The following is a 9,015-nucleotide window of genomic DNA, read 5'->3' as shown; positions in this document are numbered from 1 at the left end:
GTAGTTCTGATTTGCATTTCTCTAATGATTAGTGATGTTGAGCATCCTTTCATGTGTTTGTTGGCAATCTGTATGTCTTCTTTGGAGAAATGTCTATTTAGGTCTTCTGCCCCTTTTTGGATTGGGTTGTTTGTTTTTTTGATATTGAGCTGCATGAGCTGCTTATAAATTTTGGAGATTAATCCTTTGTCATTTGCTTCATTTCACTCTATAATTTCTTTGCTGGAGTATGGAAGCCCCTTCATGCAGAGATTCTGTCTCAGTCTCTCTGCCTCTGTTGTCTTGCTGAGCACCAGTTTGTGATGGTCCCAAGTCAGGTGGTTCATTTGAGATATGAACACATTTCGTCACCTGCTGGTGAGGAGTCGGGGAGGAGAACTTCTGCCCTGTGCCATGGTCTCAGTTTACTAGTCTGCAGCTAAGACTCTAGTTACTGTCCCTGTGGCTACAGCTTTCAGAGCTTGTGGCAGTGGGGTACTCCTATCATATCTTCCATATGTATTTGTGGCCAGGAATGAAACATCTGAAAAAATAGCAATAAGAACATGTAGAATAACAGTTTACTAATTATTGCTAGAAAGCTTCTAATTCCAGAAGATCCATGCTTATTACATAGTTGTTTTTTTGTATAAGAGAGAAATTCTTTTCAAATTACAGCAATGTGGAAGAAGTTCTTTCTTATGGCATCACAAAGCCTTCTCTTTTTGTTATTTCCTTCAGGACCATTGCCTTCCAAAATATATATAACGCTGTCTTTCTGTTGCTGCTTGTATGTCTGTCCAATTGCATCTGCCAAACCTTCTGGATCCCCTCAGAGGCAACCAGAGATATATTATACCTCTGATCGGTTGTTAACCTTGAGTGTTAGAGCGTTGTAAACAGAGTTTGGAAGCATCTTGCTAAAAGAATGTCTGCTGAGTGATGACATCATTTCTCTAAAATACATGAAAGTAGAGTTAAAGAGAATGTTGACTAAGAACTTCATTTTTCATCACTATGAAGAATAATCGAACCTTGTTAAGTACTTTCATTCTGAAAAGGAATTTCAGAAAATATGCCCACATGAGGAATAGAAATCACAAAGTGAGAGTAACATGTTACTTTATAATCATCTTAGAGCTAATTCAGAACAAATAACACATTCCTTGTTCATTGTTCATATTGACGCAATTTAGAGAAAGGGGTGTGAAAGCTCATGCTGATGCTGTGGTCCTTCAGCCATAGCAATCAGGCCTGGAAAGGACTGAACTGAACACTGGAAGATGAAAATCAGATTCTAAGCAGTGAGGACCAAAGTGCTATAGCTGTGAAGGCCACACCTGGAGCCGAGGTCTTGTGAGGACCCCATGGTCCCCACATTGAACTATCCCCATGGCTTCCCTGGCAGAAGAGGCCAAAGTAAAGGACTTGCCCTAAGACTGAACAATGAAGCACGGTTTTGTGAATCATTGAGTTTTCTGCAGAGTGACTGATCTGAACTGGTTTGCTTTTCTGCATCCCAGATAGAAAATATACACGGGTGTGTAATCTGTTCATATCTGGAAGAACACATCCTCAGAGGAAAATGTTGGATCCTCAGAGGTACTTCAGGGAATTTTGAGCTCCATGTTTATTCAGTCATATACTCTTCCTACCCACATCTGCAGTCTCCAATTCCTGGAAATGCTTAATAAAACATATCCATTCGGACTTATTCTGGAGTGTAATTTTTCTTCAGAGGTCCCGCTGTGTTTAAATAAGGAACCAACTCCCCTCATCCAGGCCAGGGAAATTTTTTCATTTGCTGTTCAGGCCTACAATTCTTTACTCATTTTCTCATATTGAAAAGTAATCAATTAACAGAAATTAATTATGTTCCATCTAAGGTAGTAAGCACAAGTGCTACAGAAGATTCAAAGATATAAAACAACAAGGACTAATACTCCAAGATCCTGAAATCTGTCTGAGGGCAGGGCTGGCTTGTTGGACATGTGACCAACGTACTTACCCAGGACTCATACTCAGAAGACAGCCCCATACTTAAGACTTTAAAGTTGCCAACTTGAAATTCTTATTAGTTATATTTCGGAATTTGTGTTTTGTAAGTAAAGTCCAATGGGACAATGCAGCATGCCGTGGGGGCTTGGAGTTGTGGCTCATGTGTGGTCCCACCTCCTGCTTCTCCCCACCTCCTTGGGTGTGCTCTCCACAACCCACTCCTCTACCTCCACTGTGGGGTCTGGGTGCAGATTCAGGAATGATCAAGGTCAGACACGTACACCTGCATGCTGAGTCACAGTGGGGGGCTCTGTGTGCCTTTGAGGATTTGCAATTATCTTGCAAGTATCCCCATGAGCAAGGGAGTGTGATATTAAATAGCAAATCAAAAAACACCGTCGTAGGTTGAGAGAAAGAGAGAAACTATGGAAAAAAGGAAAAAGCTTTTTTTCTGTTTTTTGAACAAGGGGTCCCTTATTTTCATTTTGCACTGGGCTTCACAGATTAACTAGCTGTCTCTGATAGGAGACAAGACATGCACATAACATGGATATAGCAAAGTAAGGTAAGAGGAAGGTTCTGGGAGGCTTTCCAACTTGTCCAAGGTCACATGGCAGTTAAAAATGGAATAATGTTTTCATGTAATCCAGGAGCCTGCACTCTTTCTTTCATGACTTGAAGCTTCTCCAAATGAGCAGTAGAGACAAAACATTCAGAGGAGTGTGAGCTCTTTAAACTGGAGTGGTTATGGAGGTTTCATGCAGAAAATGGACCTTTGGTTGAGACCTGTGGGACAGGCTGTATAGACACCTAGGGATGAAGCGTCAGCCTAGGGAAGCAGCAGAGCCAGGTGGTGTGAACTGTAGGGGGGCTTTCAGTGGCTGTGAGGACGACCTTATGATGTTCTTAGTACTCTCAGATTCACCTTTATGGTTATGAAATATCCCATTTAATCACAATTAGATAAAGAAAAGTTGAGTCAGAATTATTCCACTAATTAAGAACCGACAATTTGCTACACACTAAGCTCAAGCTATTCTAGGGATTTAATCTTCACCAATAGCCACATGACACTTCTCTTCCTCCCTGGCCTCTGAGCTCAGGTATGTCAATCTCACACTTCCCTACATGTGTGCACGCTCTTTACTCTTTCCCACACCGATATGTTCCAATATCCTTGAGCTCCTCCCAGTAAAATAATATTTTAGTTGGTGACCATGGGTGTTTCTCTAAAAAAGCAATCACTCATTTTTTTTTGACGCACCTTTAAATTTGATTTGATCTCTTCATGAAGGCACATATTCATGGAGTTATTTAAACAGGTATGCATATTTTAGAAATGTAGATACTATTTATTGTGTAGAATTTCATGTCTCACCCTAAAATAGATTGAATGTGTGTGTAGATGATGTGGGATGGACGTCTTGGGTCTTGGATGTCTATTAGGCTATTAGTCTGCTGTGACAGAACTCATATTCCTTGTGTCTAGCATAGTTCTTGCCATATGATTAGGGCTCAATCAAGGATGATTAAATTCTTAAATTCACGTACAAAAAAGATTCTCCTAATTTTGGCCACTTTCCTCAAATCTAGAAAAAGCCAAACAATTTCCTCTGTCTTCTTGGATAGGAGGTAAAAAAAAGGAAAGAATTTAAACTAAAAAATAATTCTCCTTGGCCCTGTAATAGTCTCAGTGGAATTCAGCTTTCCTTATCTCTAGCAAGTTTCTTCCCTCTCCCTTTCAGCAAACGTTCAAAATGTTTGCCAACCTATTCAAGTCCTTGACATCACTCCTACCCTGCCTACTGTACCAGGAACATAAACAGTATCAGGCTTCATTTTTTTATTTTTATAAATTTATTTATTTATTCTTGGCTGTGCTGGGTGGGATCTTCCCAGATCAGGGCTCAAACCCGTGTCCCTTACATTGGCAGGCAGATTCTTAACCACTGTACCACCAGGGAAGTCCTGGCATCAGACTTCTTGAACCGGCAATCCTTCATCTACTGATCACTATCTTCACCCATTCTTCATTCTTTCTCATTTTGGAGAAATGTGCCCATAACAGTTTCCAAGAACAATATCTCCACCTCCAATGCCCACCTTCCTCCATCAGATAGCTGTTCTTTTTCTCAACCTTTAATATCTTCCTGTTGGTTTGCTACTTCTTTTTTGATTTGTATGGGCAAATCTCCCCAGTACTAAAAAAACAAACCAAAAATAAACATGAAAACCTTCCCTTAACTCTACCTTCCTCATAAACAGAGACCTTATAACTTCCCTTCCCTTTACATCTCTTAAAAGGATCATGTCATTTTTCCAAGTCCACATCCTCACCTCCCAGTCCTAGCTCAACCCATTGAAATTTGGCTTCAAGTCTGAAGGGTAACTGGTAGTGCTGGGATTCAAAGTGAACCAGGCAAGAAGCCTAACCTTGAAATCTCTGATATGCTGGTATCTTTTCAGTACTCATGATTTGACTTCTCTTTACTTTTTGACGATGATAGTCTCTTCTTTTCTTGAAATTCTCTCCTCGTTTAATTTCTGTGACACCGCTTTCACCCATTTCTACTTCAGCTGCTCCTTCTACCACCTGAACAATTGCTTGCCTCTCTTCTTCCATCTGTCCCTTCAGGGTTGCCGTTGGATTCTATGCTTGATCCTCTTCTCTCATTACCTGTCTCGTTCTTGCTGGAAGACCTCCTCTATTCTGAACACTTGAGCCGCCCCTACATGATAGAAAAACAGATCAAACCTTACCAAGCTTCAGACTTTAGTTTACAACTGTATATATTAGATTAGCGGTCCTCAACCATTTTGGCACCAGGGACTGGTTTCGCGGAGGACAATTTTTCCACGGACCTGGGGAGTGGGGTGGGGGAGGATGGTTTTGGGTTGATTCAAGCACATTACATTTATTGTGCACTTTATTTCTATTATTATTACATTGTAATATATAATGAAATAATTATACAACTCACCATAATGCAGAATCAGTGGGAGCCCCGAGCTTGTTTTCACTTGCCACTCACTGATAGGGTTTTGATATGAGTCTGCAAGCAATTGATTTATTATGGTCTCTGTGCAGTCAAACCTCTCTGCTAACGAAAATCTGTATTTGCAGCCACTCCCCAGTGCTAGCATCACCGCCTCAGCTCTACCTTAGATCATCAGGCATTAGATTCTCATAAGGAGCACGCAACCTAGATCCCTTGCATGTGCAGTTCACAGTAGGGTTCGCGCCCCTATGAGAATCTAATGCTGCCACTGATCTGACAGGAGGCGGAGCTCCGGTGGTAATGCAAGTGATGGGCAGTGGCTGTAAATACAGATGAAACTTCACTTCCTCACCCGCCGCTCACCTCTTGCTGTGTGTCCTGGTTCCTAACAGGCCACAGACTGGTACCGGTTTGTGGCCTGGGGGTTGGGGACCCCTGTATTAGATGTATTTGATAATCATGTTTCAAAATCACATAGACTCCAGACCAAACTATTTTCAAGAGTTCCCATTCACACTGTTTTTCTATAACTTCTGTTTAGTTTAGTGGCATTTCTAACAGCCAATCAAGATATCCTCAGCTATCCTCAACTCTGATTTCTCACCCCCTTCCTCCTCCACAATCGGTCACCAGAGCCTATAAATTCTACCTTTTCAATATTTCATTTAAGAAATGATAAAAACCTTTTTTCCTGATCATAAAAGTAAATTATAGGAAATTGTAGAAAACATGGAAATTATTAAAGAAAATATTGACACATATTTTACTCTGCAGAAATAATCACTGTTACTTTTTAGGTTATTTCCTTTTAATTTCTTTTGAGACTTCTTTGATCCATGCACTATGTAGAAGTGTTATTTTGTCTTCAAGTGCATTGGGATTTTCCAGTTGTCTTTCTGCTATTGATTTCTAACTTAATTTCATTGTGGTCTGAGAACATACTTTGTATGATATCTATTCTTTTAAACTGTTAAGGTGTGTTTTATGGCCCAGAATGTGGTCTACCTTGTTGGATGTTCCATATGACCTTGAGAAGAATGTGTATTTTGCTGTTGCTGAAAGAAGTATTCTATGTGCCAATTAGATCAAGTCGACTGATGCTGTTGCTTAGTTCAGCACCAGTATGCTTACTGATTTTATGCCAGTTTGATCTACCAATGACTTAAAGTTTCCAGCTAGAATAATGTTTCTCTATTTCTCACTGTAGTTGTATGTTTTTAACCTCATGAATTTTGATGCTCTTGTTAGGTGCATGGGTGTTAAGTATTGTTATATATTCCCAAAGAACTGACTGCTTTATCATGATGTTATGCCCCTCTTTATCCCTCATAATTTTTTTTTTGGTTCTGAAGTCTGCTTTATCTAAAATTAATATAGGTACTCTAACTTTTAAAAATTAGTGTTAGATAGTTAACTTTCTTTACCACTTTACTTTAACCTACTTTTATATATAATCTGCGTCTGTGTATTTAAAGTGAGTTTCTTGAATATAACATATAGTTGGGTCTTGTTTTTCTGATCCACTCTGACAATCTCTTTTTTACTTGGTATATTTAGATCATTCATACTTAAAGTAATTATTGATATAGTTGGATTAATATTTAACATGTTTAACTATTTTGTATTTGTTACATTTGTTTATTTTTTCTTTCCTTCTTTTTTGCCTTGTTTTTTTGACAGTTTTTTGTAAGAGAAGTTTTAATTTAGCATCAAAATTGAGTGGAAGGTACAGGTGTCCTACATTCCTTGCCCTCACATGCATAGCCTCCCTCATCAAGTCAACACCAGAATGTACATTTGTTAACAGTTGATGAACCTACACTGACACATCATTACCACCCAAATATCAATAGTTTATCATTATATTTGAACAGTTATCTATTAAATCAATTAAGAATAAGAAAAAAAGATTTTATTTTACTTTCATTTATTCCTTCTCTGATTGTCTTAGGCATTCAGGATGCTATAACAAAATGATACAGACTTAGTGGTTTATAAACAATGCATATTTATTTCTCATAATTCTAGTGGCTGGGAAGTCCAACAGATCCATAATCTGGTGAGAGCTCATTTCCTCTCTGATGGCCATTTTCTTACTGAGAGGCTTTTCAACCTGTCCATGGTCACATGGCAGTTAAAAAATGGAATAATGTTTTCATGTAATCCAGGAGCCTGTACTGTTTCTTTTATGCTTTGCAGCTTCTCCAAATGAGCAGTAGAGACAAAACATTCAGAGGAGTGTGAGCTCTTTAAGCTGGAGTAATTATGGAGGTTTTGTGCAGAAGATGGACCTTTTTTCACCTTATGCTCACTAAAAGAAATAAATGGTTTCTTATTAAATAATTGGTTTGTAATTTCTTAATAACTAACAAGATTGAATGTGTCTTATGAACAATAAATAGTGACCATAATATTAGATAACATTTATTGAGCATCTACTGTGTCAGCTACTCTTCTAAGTGCTTTCTATGTGTACCCTCATTTAATCTTCACAGTAACCCTGTGAGGAGCCATTTTATTACCCTTTCTTTACAGAGGAAGATATTAAGGCACAAAGAGGTTAAATAATTTGCCAAAGAATACACAGTGAGTAACTGGAAAACCTAGACAGTTCAAATCCAGGCAAGATGTGCCAGATATGGTTACCTCATAACCATCTCCTATTATTTTGTTCCCTCTAATCATATCTTTGTCCATTAAAGACATGTTACATGTATTCATTTTATTCCCTTTATTCCCTGTGGATTTGTAAAACATTTTATAAGTTGAGAATATTATCATTTGTCCCTCATATATGTGGAAAATATTTCCCTCAGTTTTCAATTTGTTTTAAATGTTGCTTATTTTTTACACTTAATGAATATTATTTTCCTAATCAGGTTTATTGAAATATAATTTATAAATATATAGAATGTTTATCCTTATTTCTATGAGTTTTGACAAATGCATGCAGTCATGAAACCACCAGCACAATCAATATAGAACATTGCCATTACCCCCAAAAATGTTCCTTGTGCCCTTTATAGGTGATCTTACCCCTCATTCCCAGCCCCTGCAAAACTCTCTTCTGTTTTCTGTCCTTTTCGTTTTATCTTTCCAAAATGTCATATAAATTGAATCATACAGTAGGTAGTCTTTTGATTCTGGCTGCTTTCACTCAGTATAATGCATTTGAGATTCATCTGAGTTGTGTGTCAGTGGTTGGTCCTTTTTATTTTTTTTTGCTAGGTAGTACTTCATTATATAAATGTACCACATTTTACCTATCCAGTCACCAGCTGAAAGGCAATTGGGTTATTTCTTGTTTTTGGTGATTACAAATAAAGCCACTATAAATACTTATGTTCAGGTTCTAATGTATACATATATTTTCACTTCCCTTGGGTAAATACCCAGGAGTGGGATTTCTGGGTTATACAATGAGTATATTTAATTTTATGAGAAATTGCCAAATTGTTTTCCAAAGTGGTTGTAGCCTCTTGCACACGTGCCCACAATGTATGATTGTTCCATTTGTTCCACATCTTTGACAGCACTTGGACTTTTAAATTTTGTTTTCTTGTTGTGGTGGTGGTGGTTTTGCCATTCTAATAGAAGTATAATGGTTTTAATTTGCATTTCCCTAATTACCAATGATGCTGAGCATTGTTTTTTTGTATGTATTTGCCATCTGTATATTTTCTTTGGTGAACCATCTTGTCATAATTTTTGCCCATTTTAAAAATTGAAATGTATGTTTTATTATTAAATTTGAAAGTTCTATATATAGTATAGATAGATTCTTTATCAGATATGTATTTTGCAATATTTTCTCTCAGTCTGAGGCTTTCCTTTTCATGTTTTTTTTGTTTTTGTTTTTTGTTTTTTGCGGTACGTGGGCCTCTCACTGCTGTGGCCTCTCTCGTTGCGGAGCACAGGATCCGGACGCGCAGGCCCAGAGACCATGGCCCACGGGCCCAGCCGCTCCGCGGCATGTGGGATCCTCCCAGACCGGGGCACAAACCCGTGTCCCCTGCATCAGCAGGCGGACTCTCAACCA

Source organism: Physeter macrocephalus, chromosome 12, assembly GCF_002837175.3.
Source record: "Physeter macrocephalus isolate SW-GA chromosome 12, ASM283717v5, whole genome shotgun sequence".
NCBI classification, from domain to species: Eukaryota; Metazoa; Chordata; class Mammalia; order Artiodactyla; family Physeteridae; genus Physeter; species Physeter macrocephalus.
This window is presented reverse-complemented; position numbering follows the sequence as displayed.